The sequence below is a fragment of the Protomyctophum parallelum genome (genome assembly GCF_964188405.1).
Source record: "Protomyctophum parallelum genome assembly, chromosome: 4".
Lineage (NCBI taxonomy): Eukaryota > Metazoa > Chordata > Actinopteri > Myctophiformes > Myctophidae > Protomyctophum > Protomyctophum parallelum.
This window is the reverse complement of record NC_139700.1, coordinates 9,193,408-9,208,988: the sequence shown is the minus strand read 5'-3', so window position 1 is coordinate 9,208,988 and position 15,581 is coordinate 9,193,408. Positions and strand designations below refer to the sequence as shown.

The following is a 15,581-nucleotide window of genomic DNA, read 5'->3' as shown; positions in this document are numbered from 1 at the left end:
ACCCGGTCAATTAATTTCACCAAATTCAAGGTACCAAAAGTTAACTCTGAACTTGGTAGATCTGCTTTTAGCTTCTGTGGCCCTAATAAATGGAATGACCTGCAAACAACATTAAAATTGACCACATTGGTACCCTTGAGTCGTTTTGAAACCTTGGTGAGCATGTAATACACATGTATGCCTTTTTTTTCTTCACAATATTGTATTTCTCGACAACTCTAACGTTTAATTATTCCCAAAATATTTATTCATTCATTCAAGTTTTATTTATTCTCGAAATTTCACTGATTTGTTACCTGAATGGTTATGTCTGCTTGTTTTTTGTGTGATTTTGATATGTAGAATATAGTGAAAAAGTCTCCTGTGGACAGGTGCTTACACTGTAAGCAAAACATCTACAAATTGTGCAATGTGATTGTGATATCTGGGGTGCATACATTTGTTAGACATACTATCAGTCCGACAAGCATTAGTCCGACAACACCGTCGCACCCGACATGCATATACAGTATGGATGCCTGGGTGACTAACGGACGGACGGACGGGAGATGCAGGTTTTCATAGTAAATGCGACCTATGGTCGCAACAATATCTCACACTTATATAGCGCCTTTCTGACTACCCAAAGATGCTTTACATGAGGCAAGAGGAAGCAACAAAAATAAAAACAACTTTATTATCCCATGCCACCAAAAGCTCAAATGTCTTTTTTTTTTTTTTTTTTTTAGATATTTTTTTGCGGCTTACGCCTTTATTGATTTTTTTTTAAGGGATAGAAAGTAGGCCGACAGGAAACGGGAGAGAGATAGGGGGATGACATGCGGTAAAGGCCGTGTCGGGTCCGGGAGTCGAACCCGCGGCACACTGCGACTGGATTACCAGTCGGGTGCCCAGACGGTTACGCCACCGCCTGGGCTCAAATATCCTTTTGAACATAGTCCAATCCCCTTACACAATAGTCCACATTTCACATATAAAAGCCTGTATTCCAATACCTCAAAATCTCAGCCACTCCAGCATGGTGGTGTTACGATGACATTGGTGACCTGCTGAAATATGTGAAATTCGTGTAGACAATCACAATGTCAGTGTCTGCTGATAAATGAAACGTAACAATTTTCATTCAGAGTAAAAAACCTAGTGGTATTTAGGCCTTATTGTATTGAAAGATCTCCATAAAGTTGTGTGACGTCCACAAGATCGATGGTCACATATTTCAGCAGGTCACCAATATCACCGAGTGTGAGTGAGCAAGTGGCCGAGATTTGGGGTATTGGAATTTAGAAGAAACATCAAGCAGAACCCGACTATGTCGGGGGAGAGAAAAATAGAGAGACAGAGGAAATACAGGCAATAGTAGTAGCAATAGAAATAAACGTAATAGTGTAAGATAATATATAGTATAACAATGTCAGATAATACAGTATATAGTGGAATAAGAATGTTAAGATAAAATACAGTGTAGTGGTGTAATATAACATGGTAGCAGTGCATGGTTGTGATCTGTGAGGAGTCAGAGTCCATAGTCACATAGGCTCTGTGAAGAGGGTTACAGCAAAACATCAAATGGAGAGACAGTGATGGTTCTAATTTGACCATTATGATGAGAATGTTTTTATTTTATATTTATAAGTGAATAATGTAAGTCTGAACCAGGACCTTAAATTAAAATATGTCCAGACCACCAGAAAAATGTAATGGAAAAACCCCAAAGAAATTATCCTAATAGTTATAGAAATATAGGACAGTAAGAAACATTTTCAAAAACCTTAGGCCTAGTTGTCAAATATAGTGAGCTGTCAATTTAAGATAGAGCAATGGATAAACCTTTGAGAGAACGTTGAATGATACCAAATTAATCTATATACATTACCTTTCACAAATGACTGACTAAAGGATTTTATTTAAAGGGTATTTCACATACCCTTTCAATAAAATCCTTTAGTCACCTTAGCCAATCCTAGAAAAACCCTTTGAACACAATCCAGGCAATGGATAAAACACCTTGGTAAAGACGCAGGGATTCAGACCACACTGAATTATAAAGTTTAGGGGAATTTATATAAATTGATTCTCAGTGAAAAGATGTTACAGATCCAGGCTTGACATAGCATTATTCCATGACTGACATCACAACATTATTCCACAGTTTTACAACTTCATATAGTAGTAGGGACAGAGACCAGGGGGTTAATCACCCATCTCTTCCAAAACAAGTCAACGAGATACTGCACTTTTCACCCTTCAGCGTGTATACAAGTCTTTTGTGAACAGTTCAAGTGGCATGACTGAGGTACCGATGCATTTCCATTGCTGACACACAGCAAAGGCCAGGTCTGGGTTGGTACCAGTGGGAGTGAGTGAATTCACACACTTCTGCAGATCAGCTTCCACCAACATGGAAGGAGGTGGTGTTAGGAGGTGGTGTTAGGATGTGTTAGAAGGAGGTGGTGTTAGGAGGTGGTGTTAGGACGTGTTAGAAGGAGGTGGTGATAGAATGACGTGTTAGAAGGAGGTGGTTAGAAGTTGGTGGAAGCTGATCTGCTGATCTACTTGCACCTGCCATATATACAGGGGACTTCAATTCCCAACACAAGGTTTGAGGTTATACCGTTTGACCCAAAAGAGCCCCCAAGCTTCTTCTCTGCACGATGGAACACCTATATCAACCCAGACCTGGCCTTTTCCGTGGTCACCCACGTGTCCCCACATACATATTGCCTGCTACAAGCAAGGACAGTCACCAACATGTTGCCACAATGATGTCAGATCATATGAAGTAGTATAATAATGTTTAGATAAAATAATGTTGTGGTGTACTATGATATGGTCCATGGTCATGCTCTGTGAGGAGGCCGGGTCCACAGTCACTCTTGATAGGCTCAGTGAAGGCTCTGTGAAGAAGCCTGGTCCACAGTCACACCCTTGATAGGCAGCTGGGGGTCCATAGTAGAAGTCCATGGAACTGCAGAGTGTGAGACAAAAATAAACACCGGGGAGTGGCTCCCCGGATGATGAGTTAGTGGCAGGCCTTACTGGACAGTGAGTCTTAATGTTTATTTATTTGACGGGGACAATGCTCATTAATTAATCAACATGTCAGTTTTCACATCCATGTAAATGGGACAGAGTTAGCCAAAAGATAGTTTACATCTGTAGTCCCTGAGCACGTTCTTAAAAATATCCATACAAAAACACATACAATACAAGTGTTGTAACAATCGCACTGAATGGAAATGAACCCACACAACCAAGGGGGGAGGAGACACTTTGACACACAATACCCAGTACATGACTTTCCTTTAAATTTTATACATATTTTCTAAATTTCACATGTCTTCTGCAGATCAGCTTCCACCACATAATGGAAGGAGGTGCATGGTGTTAGGAGGTGGTGTTAGAAGGAGGTGGTGTTAGAAGGAAATGGTAGAGGAGGTGGTGAAAGCTGATCTGCAGAAGACACACGGAAATGTGAATTCACTCACTACCTCTTTTACCTGCATTTGCTATCTATACAAGGGACTATCATTCCCAACACAAGGATTAGGGTTACAGCTAAACATCAAATGGAGAGACACTGATCCAATAAATAAACTTTTTCATAAACACATTAAACGTTAGTTTCCGTCTCACAGATGAGGCATAACTTGTCCACAGGTCTTTCCAGTGTGCTCGTCTTGGCCTGCACACAAATGACCAGCCCCTTTCCTCAGGTATCATCTGTGTGACTCTAGTCTAGACATACAGTAGCACTATAGTATCTATATACATAGTTTCATTACATAGAAATTAGGTTCTTAGCTTACATATGATACTTGATGGCCATTTCCAGGCAGGCACTCTGTTGCTGGCTCCATGAAGAGGCCTGGTCCACGGTCACACACTTGAGGCAGCTGGGGGTACATAATAGAAGTGCATGGACCTGCAGAGTGGGAGACAAAGCTTTTCATAATAAAGTTTATTTGACACTTTTTTGACACTTCAATTAACCATACATTTAATGCTTGCGACCAGCAGCAATAACTTTGGTTTGATTCATGTATATGTGTTTCAAGCCTTATGGCCTGCTGTAAAACTGAGGTGCCGATGCATTTCCATTTCTGACACACGGCAAAGGCCAGGTCTGGGTTGGTACCAGTGGGAGTGAGTGAATTCACATCATCATATATCTTCTGCGGATCAGCTTCCACCAACATGGAAGGAGGTGGTGTTAGAAGGACGTGTTAGAAGGAGGTGGTGTTAGAAGAAGGTGGTTTTAGAAGTTGGTGGAAGCTGAGGTCTACTTGCACCTGCCATATACTGTATACAGGGGACTTCAATTCCCAACACAAGGTTTGGGGTTACAGCCAAACATCAAATGAAGAGACACAGAGCACACTACTGTTTGACCCAAAAGAGCCCAGCACGATGGAACACCCATACCTGGCCTTTGCCGTGGGTCAGCAATGGAATTATATCAGCACCTCAGTCTTGCCATTTCAGCTGTTCACAAAATAAGTCTCATACATGCTGAAGGGTGAAAAAGTGCAGTATCTTGTTGACTTGTATTGGAAGAGATGGGCGAGTACCTGTCTCTGCTTCAAGAGCCACAAAAATGCACTCGGATTAAGAAGAACCTGGCAACAGCAGACGTTATGATTATGGACGATTCAGTGCCAGAGAGCTTGTGGGTGTCGAGAAGAGTCAAGCAGATGATACCTGATGCAAAGGGAAGAGTCACATACCTAAGCCATTACGAGCAATGACATTCACCCACATGTCCCCACATACATAATGCCTGCTACAAGTGAGGACATTCAACATGTTGCCACAATGATGTCAGATCATATGAAGTGGTATAAATGTTAAGATAAAATACAGTGTTGTGGTGTACTATGATATGGTAGCAGTCCATGGTCATGCTCTGTGAGGAGGCCGGGTCCACAGTCACACTCTAGATAGGCTCAGTGAAGGCTCCGTGAAGAAGCCTGGTCCACAGTCATGGAACTGCAGAGTGGGAGACAAAAAATAACTCCAGGGAGTGGCTCCCCGGATGATGAATTAGTGGCAGGCCTTACTGGACTGTGAGTCTGTACAGTGTTAATAACAATCGCACTGATGGGAAACGAACCCACGCAACCAAGGGGAGGAGGAGAAAAGGGAGGAGAAAAGGGAGGAGGGGATGGGGAAGGGAAGGGGTAGATGTAGAGTTCTCAATGGGCCTGAAAATTAAGGCCCGGCCCTACCCTACCCAGGCCGGCCCGAGGCTCAGCCCCGACCATAACAAGTACCAAAATGTTAGGCCAGTAGATGGTTCAATATACTGAGTGATTGTGTGAGAGAACGGACACCAAACAAAGACAACGCCCTGGTAACATCTGTCCCAACAGCCATTTTATACTGACTTACCGTATAGCAGTTACATAGATGTAGTCATAGCACTTTATAGTATATTAGTATAGTATATGGGCCATTCTACCGAATTAGTTCAAATTGCAGTCCCACAATGAAAAACGCAGTGTAGTGTTCAGACTTTTCACTGTAATGTCATAGTATGGTCTAATTAATCACAAAACATTAATTGAGATAATGTGAAATTAAATATATAAAAAACATACTTTATATGTTACTTCCTATTGGACGGTGGCTGTCCCAACCTCTAACCCCTAAAGTTCAATTCATGAAAAAGTAATGATTTGTCACTTTCCTAGATTTATTTTATAAGGAAGTTGAAATAATGAAATTGATTGATTTGTTTTAATTAAAAATATATATATAAAAAATGCTGTCCCAATGCTGTTTTCATGTCACTACCGGAACAGAAAGAGTTTAAGTCCATAGATGGAGCCTGGTTTAAGCCACACCCCCACACTCTTCACTAAGAAGTGACAGACTTCATGGCCAAATGAGTTTTTTGGATTTTCTGCTAAATGTGATGTTTCTATTCATGTACATCAGTTTAAAGCTGTTTTTCTTAGGCATGTTTTGCCTAGCATTGTAGAGTAAAGCTAAAAACTAGATAAAATTGTCACTACCGAAACAGTCACTACAGAAACAATTAGTCACTAATTAGTGACATGATTGTTTCGGTAATGACAAAATTGGATGTTTATGCTTTTTAATGTACTTAATTCTGATTTCTATTTCATCATGTGGTCCAAATGTTTTATTTTATTGTTGTTTTATGTTTTATTAACCTTTATTTAACCAGTAAAATCACATTGAGACTGCGTCTCTTTTACAAGTGGAAACTGGCCAAGAAGAGGCAGAAATAAAAAAAAATACCACATTGTCAATGTTACATTTTATATATATATGCATAAATACAACAACTCACCTGTCCTACTTTTTAGTAGCAGGGAAAAATACACCATATACACAATCTCCACGATCTGAGCCGATATAATAAATATAATAGGCATGAACATAGGCTAGTACATATCCAAACATGTGCAAGTGTTGGATAGTACATCAAAGCTGATCCTTTTGAAACTTCTCAAGGGAACTTTCAAAGCCAATTTTAGTCTGGACTGTAGATCATTCCACGACCAAGGGCCGAAGAAGGCCAGACATTTTTTACCCCCCTCGGATTTGAATGCTGGTACTACACACCGCAGCCAAGCATTTGACCTGAGGTTTAAGCCGTTTTGGACCAGGTCGAATTTGGATGAAATGTAAGACGGCAGGTCACCCAGAATTACTTTATAAATGAAAATATGCCAATGCTGAAGCCTGCGAGCTGCCAATGAGAACCAACCGACTGCAGCAAACAACGTGCAGTGATGTGTTCTGAAAGGTGCATTTGTTATGAATCTCAATGCAGCATGGTACAAGGGATCCAATTTGGTCAAGGTTGAGGAGCAGGCAAACCTATAAATGGTATCACCATAATCCAATTGGGACAGAAAGAGACCAATGACCAGTTTTTTACGAGCTGAACAAGCAAAACAAGCCTTCAATCTGTAGAAGAAACCCAGAGTGAATTTAAGCTTTTTGCACAAGGAATCAATATGACATTTGAAAATACCAAATTTGAAAATACCAAAAAAAAAATGTAAAAAATGTGGCAGAGAGAGACAGAGTGAGAATGGAGGCAAAGGAGATGGTTGGGCTTCCACACGACCTAGCACCGAAGTGATCAGGCAGTAGTAGTTTAGTAGTAGCTTGAGCAAATGTAAAGCATCTTATGAGTTAATATTTAGCAAAATAGTTAAGTGACTATGGCATCGCATTGTAAAGACAATGCTGTGGTCACTAGCGAAACAGTGCAGTCACTACCGAAACACTGGTTTTAGTGAGTTATCAAACAATATATTAAGATCACGATTGGTTAGTTGTATGTGTAATGTCAACTACCAATAATGCAATATTCTTATAGTAAAATGTATAAAGTTGATTATATTGATTTCAATCAATATAATCAACTTTATACATTTTACAAAGAATATTGCGTTAAAATTTTGATTACTCTCAATAATTCAACATACATTTACAGTTTAAATGTATTCAATTGTGGAACCCCATAAATTCTTAAAATGGTCTACAGGGGGGAATAAAAAATATAATAGACTTTTGACAAATCTGGGGAGAGAAAAGATATTCCAATACATTATTAAAATACGATATGATAATTGACTGTGCCTTTACTAAATATGTGTCCCTTAAATATGGTGCAAAGTTTTTCAACAATTTCCAACTCTGAATTTGAACAAATTCGGTAGAATGGCCCATATATGTATAGTTTCATTATATAGATATATACTGTTACGTTCTTAGCTTACTCATGTTTCGTGTGTGTTCGTGTTGTTTTGTGTGTGATGTATTGCCATGCTTTTCGTTCGTTCTTAATGTAAATCGCTCTGGATTAAGAGTGTCTGCTAAATGCCTAAATTGTAATAAATTGCAAGATACTGCACTTGACTGAGGTACTGATGCATTTACATTGCTGACACATGGCAAAGGCCAGGTCTGGGTTGGTATGGGTGTTCCATTGTGCAGAGTGGAAGCGGTAGTGTGTTGGCGTTAGAGGCCCATTGGCTCTGTGTCACTCCATTTGATGATGTTTGGCTGTAACCCCAATCCTTGTATTGGGAATTGAAGTCCCCCTTTATAGAAGGCAGGCACATTTATTTGAGACATGCTTGTGAAGAGTCTGCATGCCTATGCTATTAACTCATTTTGGATTTTTTTCAGAAGAAGTTGGTGGAAGCTGATCTAGATCTTCTTCTAGGTGGTATTAGAAGAAGGTGGTGGAAGTTCATCTGCAGAAGACATATGATAATGTGAATTCATTCACTCCTGCTGGTATTTGCACCTGCCATATATACAGGGGACTTCAATTCCCAACACAAGGATTGGGGTTACAACCCCACTGTCTTTGATTGTCTAAAGTCAAAGATAGTGAGTTAACAACCAATATATTAAGATCATGATTGGTTTGGTGTATGTGTAATGTCAACTACCAATAATGCAATATTCTTTGTAAAATGTATAAAGTTGATTATATTGATTTCAAATCAATATAATCAACTTTATACATTTTACAAAGAATATTGCGTTTAGATTTCGATTACTCCCAATAATTCAACATAAAGTTAAAATTTCAATTTAAATGTATTTAATTGTGGAACCACCTACCTAAACTCTTAAAAAAGGTATTATCTCATTTTGGATACAACATAAATCATTTCAGTTTTTCTCCTCTGGTGAAAAGTTGGAGGCTGCGCGATGGCAGTCCCTCAGTCAAATCTGGTCACATCTATACTCTTCTGTAGATCAGCTTCCACCAACATGGAAAGAGGTGGTGTTAGGACGTGTCAGAAAGAGGTGGTATTAGAAGGTGGTGGTATTAGAAGAAGTTGGTGGAAGTTCATCTGCAGAAGACATGATAATGTGAATTCCTTCACCCCTGCTGGTATTTGCAGCTGCCATATATACAGGAGACTTCAATTCCCAACACAAGGATTGGGGTTACAACCAAACATCATCAATTGGAGAGACACAGAGCCAATGGGCCTCTAGCAGCAACACACTACTGTTGTTTGACCCAAAAGAGCCCCCAAGCTTCTTACAGTATAGTATCCCTAGTATAGCAAGCCAAATAAATATAAAACCTTTTTGATAATGATTGGAACGGCCCAGGGTTTCCCGTCTGCTTTAATTGCCAGCCAGCCAGCCAGCCGTGAAACAGCCTTCGGTTTTAGCGCTCCATTTACCTGGAATCAATTACAATAGACTTCAATAATGGACTCCATGATGTCATTGCATGGGGCAATTTATAAACTTGCAAGCTAATCTTGTTTTCATTTGTTACCGTTTAAAATGAGATGACAGTATTGTTTTCACACCGTTCTATGCTTGTTTTTACTTTATATAGGCTAACACATTTCATGCTGCTGTTCTTATTTTTAATATTACACTGCTTATGTATTATGCCTTTTGTAATCTTGTAATACGCAGTTCAATGTATGTAATTACTCGAGTAAAAGTACAAAAGTATTGGCACCAAAATATACTTAAAGTACTAATTGGTTAAAAACGTCAAAGAATATATATGAAATAATATATATATATATTCAAAGATTTGCACCACATTTTCACCATTCAAAACAAATAGCAGGTCTACAAGCTCGTAGCGGGTTCCCGTCCTGAATGGGTCAAGTAAATCATCCTTGTACTTAATTCTTCCACCACTGAATATAAAATATGATGCTGGGTGTTTGTGCACGGTTAGAGAGAGAGCAGGGGGTGCCGAGTGGTACTCACTGTGATGTCCATCCTGTCTGCGCAGTGGGTCCTTGGTGCTCTGTCTGCGCAGTGGGTCCATGGTGCTCTGTCTGCGCAGTGGGTCCTTGGTGCTCTGTCTGCGCAGTGGGTCCTTGGTGCTCTGTCTGCGCAGTGGGTCCTTGGTGCTCTGTCTGCGCAGTGGGTCCTTGGTTCTCTGTCTGCGCAGTGGGTAAAAAAGTTAAAAGATATACTGATGATAACAAAGTAAATTAGTAACCACAGCAAAATCCCAAACAAGCAGTAATGTGTGTGTGTGTGTGTGTGTGTGACTGTGTGTGTGTGTGTGCGTGCGCGTGCGTGCACAATATAACAAATCTACTTCAATGTGGCTACACAGTATATAAAAAATGGCAGGCAAGATAAGATAATAAGGTGACAAGTTTATAATTAGCTCTCCTATGAAAGGGCGGGTCGGACCGAGGACACCAACTATTATACCGAAATTATATTGGGGAAAGAAAAGGGGACAACTCAATGTATTATACCTCCTGTAAACCCTCTAGTGCGTGACTTAAACTTTAAATAGCCTATTTAGGGATTGGCTTCAGGTTTATCCAACAATACAATAGTTATGGTATAGTCAAGGCAGTGGAGGTAAACATACACACCAATAAACACCCAAAGGTCCCAACAACAGAGGAAAGTCGTGTGCAGCAGGGCGGACCCGGCCGTGAACAAGGTAACAGATTGTTACAGATTAGAGAAAACAATTAAAACGTGCCAGTATAGAAAACAACTCAAATGTCTACAGTAACTGCCTATACAAACTAAATGGATAACTCAATTTAACAACATAAAAAGACTGGTCCCCTCAACCCATTTAGACCATGGGGTCGCATCGGTGTCGCCTTATAGCTTTTAACCACTTTAACCATTATTTTAAACTTTAACTGTTGAAAAATAGATCTACAACCTCCGCTCTACGAGCTTGTAGGTCTTCGATTTTTGAAAAATCTTGAAAATGTGTGCAAATCTTATATATATTCTTTCACAGTGAACATTTTTAACTCAAATATATCGTTCTGGGGGGAGGTGTCCCTGGAACACCATATATTGAGGTGGTGGTCCACAGCCAAATACAGATAATTCTGGGGGTCCTTGACATGAAATAGTTTGAGCACCACTGACATAGAAACAGTTTTTTCAGAAATCTGTCATGATTTAGAAGACATTTGTAAAATCTGTTCTCAGGTCTAAATGGGTTAAGGAAACGGAAAAACACATTAGTTGCCAGCCCTGGTATAAGCAAACACTGCATTCAAATCATTATTAAAAGAACAAAAACTACTTTGATTTGCAGTGATACTACAGCACAATCAATGTGAGGGCAAGGCCGGGGACATCAACAGCACCACAGCTACAAGAAAAGACAGTGATATTACAAAACTAAAAGTGCATTTAAATACACAGATACAGGTAGAATGTACAACACATGTATGCTTTTTACCGGTATCTCCACGTCTCTATAGACACAGCAGCAGAGCACTTCATTTGTGGTCAACTCATTTGAAGACATTAATGTTGACACAGAATAAAGTGCTAAAACAACCAAAAGCCAGTGGCAGCATCAGCTGCAACAAACATTTTGGCCTACCATGCTTGGTGAACAGTGAACAGTGAACACCATTCTGTCAAAATGGCTTCTTCTTCTTCTTCTTCTTCTTCTTCTTGTTTTACGGCAGTTGGCATCCAGTTGTTGGTGCATTACCGCCACCTTGTGAGTGTGACCCAAATCTTGGATCAGCCAACAACCAGACATCACCTCAGACAACAGCAACATTATGAAAATTACACAAATATAAGGTTAGTGTTCTATAGGGTTAACAAAACTTACTTTTTATTGAAGGATTGGGTTAATAAAGGAATTCTTACATTGGGCCCCTTATGAAAAGAATACTCTCTTAGGTAAATTGGTTGATGATCTACCGGTAGTTACAGAATCCGGCCTTCCCAGATCTACATTCTGGCAATATTTGGAATTGGGGTTTGAACTCACCATCTCCCGATCATGTGGCAGCATTCTAACACACTGAGCCACTGGGTCCAGACAATTCACACTGCTTTTTTGTTTGTTTTATGTGAGATCAGCCTAAGAGTCATAGGATTTTCTGTACAGCATTTCAACTGCCGAAAGCCTGGATTGAACCAGGGACCTTTAAATATTCAGTCTAATGCTCTTACCAACTGCGCTATTTCGGCTTGTAAGTGTCACATCCAGAATATATTTTTCAATGTTGATAGATAAAAAGCGTCTTATTTGTTTACAAACTAATGTCCAATGGTCAAGGTCTCATATTCTCCTGAACTTTGACCCAGGCCGGATTCATAATTGTCACCTTATGCTCCAGATCATCATTTTACTCTTAACCTACTGCCTGTTGTTCTCCTTATCATCTATATATGTCATGTCATTCATATGTTTATGGTCAAAATATGTTTTCATCTGTCCCATTTAATATCTTGTTGCCTTCAGCCACAAACTTTCAATACTGTAGGCGCTGTTTTTAATTTGATATGCAGCTGCTGTGTTATCAGTCTAGTTTGACCTTGGCCTAGTAACTTGGTGCAGGGAAAGAAGTTATCTACAGGTTGCCTGGTAACGCCTGCCTAGGCGCTGCCGCTCTCCAGGCTTCAATGGGCATCCCTGTGCGGGACAGAGGACATGAGCGCCATCCTCATCATCTAGGCGTTGGACTAATGAGGGAGCGCCAACACTGGTTTTGTCATCTGACATTGCGGACATGAAACATCTCCAGCCAATGAACTTGATATCAACCAATCTGACGTGATCTGCAGTATTTAGCCTGGAACAATACTGTGAAGAGGAGTTCAGTTCAGTTCAGTTCCGGAGTTCAGCTCAGCTTCGGTGATTCATTTGGAATCAACAATTGATTATTCTAAATTATATTGATGTAAATAATATTCTGAACCTGTAGCACATTCTCTATGTAAATTGACTATATACCTACTAAAATAATTAGCTCTCTCCGAAACTTATTTCATCCTTATTTCATCCTCCCTCCAAATAATTTTTGTCTCCACCAGGCCGAAGGCATGGGGGGAGAGTATGTTTTGCACTCCGTCCGTCCGTCCGTCCGTCCGTCCGTCCGTCCGTGTGTGTGTGTGTGTGTGTGTGTGTGTGTGTGTGTGTGTGTGTGTGTGTGTGTGTGTGTGTGTGTGTGTCCGTCCGTGTGTCCGTGAGCAGCTAATCTCGGCCACCGTTAACCCGGTCGATGCCAAATTTTGCACACACACTCCCTGGATGCCAACGATGAACCTCTGCCCCAAACTTTCCAGAAGGGCCTGTTATAGCGCCACCAGGAGGCCGCTTTGTGCAAAACAAGTTTTTGCACAGTACACCTACAGATTTTGTCCAAACATCACGCAAATTGGTACACAGTCTCTCTAGAGCCATTCAACCAAACCGGTCTTTCAGATTTCTCACACTCCATCCTGATTGGTTAAGATTGGCTTCCAAAGTTCACAGGAGTGCTCAGTTTCAAACAAAATGCTGCAAATCATGAACACATCGCGTGATTTCCGTGAAATTGTGCACCCACATTCCCACTAGGCCGAGGACGAAATGCCACATGAACAATTTCAACTCAGCCTCAAGGTGGCGCTATAACTGGCCGAAAAGTGTTTTTACCTCTAACTGCACGGATCTGTGGATAACTTTGTATGCCAACTCCCTAGAGGCCAAGGAAAAACCTTTGTCTGGAATTTTTCACATCTGCTCTTTATAGCGCCACCAGGAGGCCGACATATGTAAAACACATTTTCTATTATTACTCCTTCAGATTTTATCAAAAAATCACGCAAATCGGTACTAATGATCTCCATAGTCATGTGATCAAGACAGGTTTGTTTGATTTCTCATATTCCATCCTGATTGGCCACGATTGGCTCCTACAGTTTTCAGGAGTAGCCCGCTTTATACAAATCGCCACAACTCCTCAACGCAGCGTCCCATTGCGATGAAACTGTGCACGCATATTCCCACTAGGCTGAGGAAGAATCCTGGTGGAGACCTGTGCCCAGAAGGGCACTTTTTCTAGTTAACATTGTGGACATCCATCTTGAAGTTGGTGAACCAACTGTCTCAGGGTTTCTGGTGTTTTACCTACTGAAATATAATAGAGAGGAAAACACATTATGATTTGTCAATTTTGGGAATAGGCCTATCATTGTGGCGAAAATTCTAAAACATTCTCAAATATTGCCGATCTAACAGTGCAAACTCATAATGCATTGCAGTGCAACAGCTTTAAGATCATCAATTTTTGCTAGTGGTTAAAAAAGCACCAAGATCCAATAAACGACACTGATTAACAGAATAAAACTCAGTAACCATGACGTGAACTAGTAAGATCATATTCACCAGTGGAGGTGTAAAAGGAAAATTCAGCATGACAAGTGACCCGATAGTCTAGAAGATAAACAAACCTTATGGATTCATACCTTGCAGTGCACATGCCGATTTCGTTCTATGCATCTGACCCAATACCGATAAATTATGTAGGCCTACTAAATTCTAAGCAATATCATATATGTTTTCAGGAACTGTAGACACCCCATATAACAATACCTTGAGACTTTAGTCAACTAACAAACTTAAGTATATAGGACTTCTTCGGCATACGGCATCAAGTATGCCAACAAGCATTATCATCCGCAGTATGACAGTGTCGCTGGTCAAACATAATTGTGCAATCATCCTAGTTTTACTTTAGATCTATCCTCCCGCAAATTGAACTTGAAATATCGCTCCATAGACCAGTTAAATTAGTTTTGTTTTAGTGTTAGTCCAAAAACCAACAAGGGTTTACAATCCGAAAGGCGCTGACTGCCATCCTAAAATAGTAACGGTTATCAAACTAGCTGTTCGCAAACTTCCAATGAGACTGCACTACATATTGGATTTTCACCATGGTTCAGCATAAACCTCTGCTAAATGATTTAAGCGTTAGGTATATAATACACTATATGAACCAACTAGACCATTTACTAAATAATTATCGAACGGACCGGTAAACTTACATGGTTCAAGCAGCTGCAGCGATCGTTGACGGCAGCGTCTAGTGAGCAGATCTGGCAGCGTCTAGTGAGCAGATCTCTCTAGAGTACCCTCTAGATTATTGAAAAAAAGTTTGCACATTAAAACTACAAATTACGCATTTAAATGATGCTATATGATGCTATAAGTCACACATTATGTTTCGGTGTAAAAATAAGTAATTAAATCATTATAATAATAATAATAATAAAGTTATCAAACACACACACACACACACACACACACACGCACGCACACACGCACGCACGTGTAACCAAATGGATCCTTAGTCCTTACAGATTCAACACTGTTTTTTGTTAATCATCGAATTAAATGTGGGAGGTCGGCAAGAAAAAGCAAATACCGGTAATTCGAAAATGTTATTTTTGTGCTTTTGTGTTTCTCTTCTTTATACATTACTTTACTGTTGAAATGTAAAATTTACATTTCAACGAAAGGACCTGTAAATGACAACTCAAAAACTAAGGCACTGGTGTCGTACTTCTGGTTTACCGGAACGGGGTTCAACTCCCTGCAGTGCCCTGCTCAATGTGTTGTATTTACATGGTTCATTGAACGGGGTTCAACTCCCTGCAGTGCCCTGCTCAATGTGTTGTATTTACATGGTGCATTGGTCTATGGTCTCAGAGGTCATTGAGCGGCGCGCTATAGTGCGCGATTCTTCATCATTGTTGAGGATTTAAAAAAGGTGAAAATCGCGAAAGGCTATAGTCCATGGTCACTGCCCGCATACTGTTCA

General features: G+C 40.2%; 1 long non-coding RNA gene across 1 annotated transcript; it reads left to right on the top strand.

Moving 5' to 3' along the window:
• Positions 1 to 2,255: 2,255 nt before the first annotated feature.
• LOC310857485 lies at positions 2,256 to 4,431 on the top strand. The gene is made up of 3 exons (XR_014569138.1): positions 2,256 to 2,460; positions 2,527 to 2,597; positions 4,333 to 4,431. It is a non-coding gene; the product is annotated as an uncharacterized lncRNA (long non-coding RNA).
• Positions 4,432 to 15,581: the final 11,150 nt, after the last annotated feature.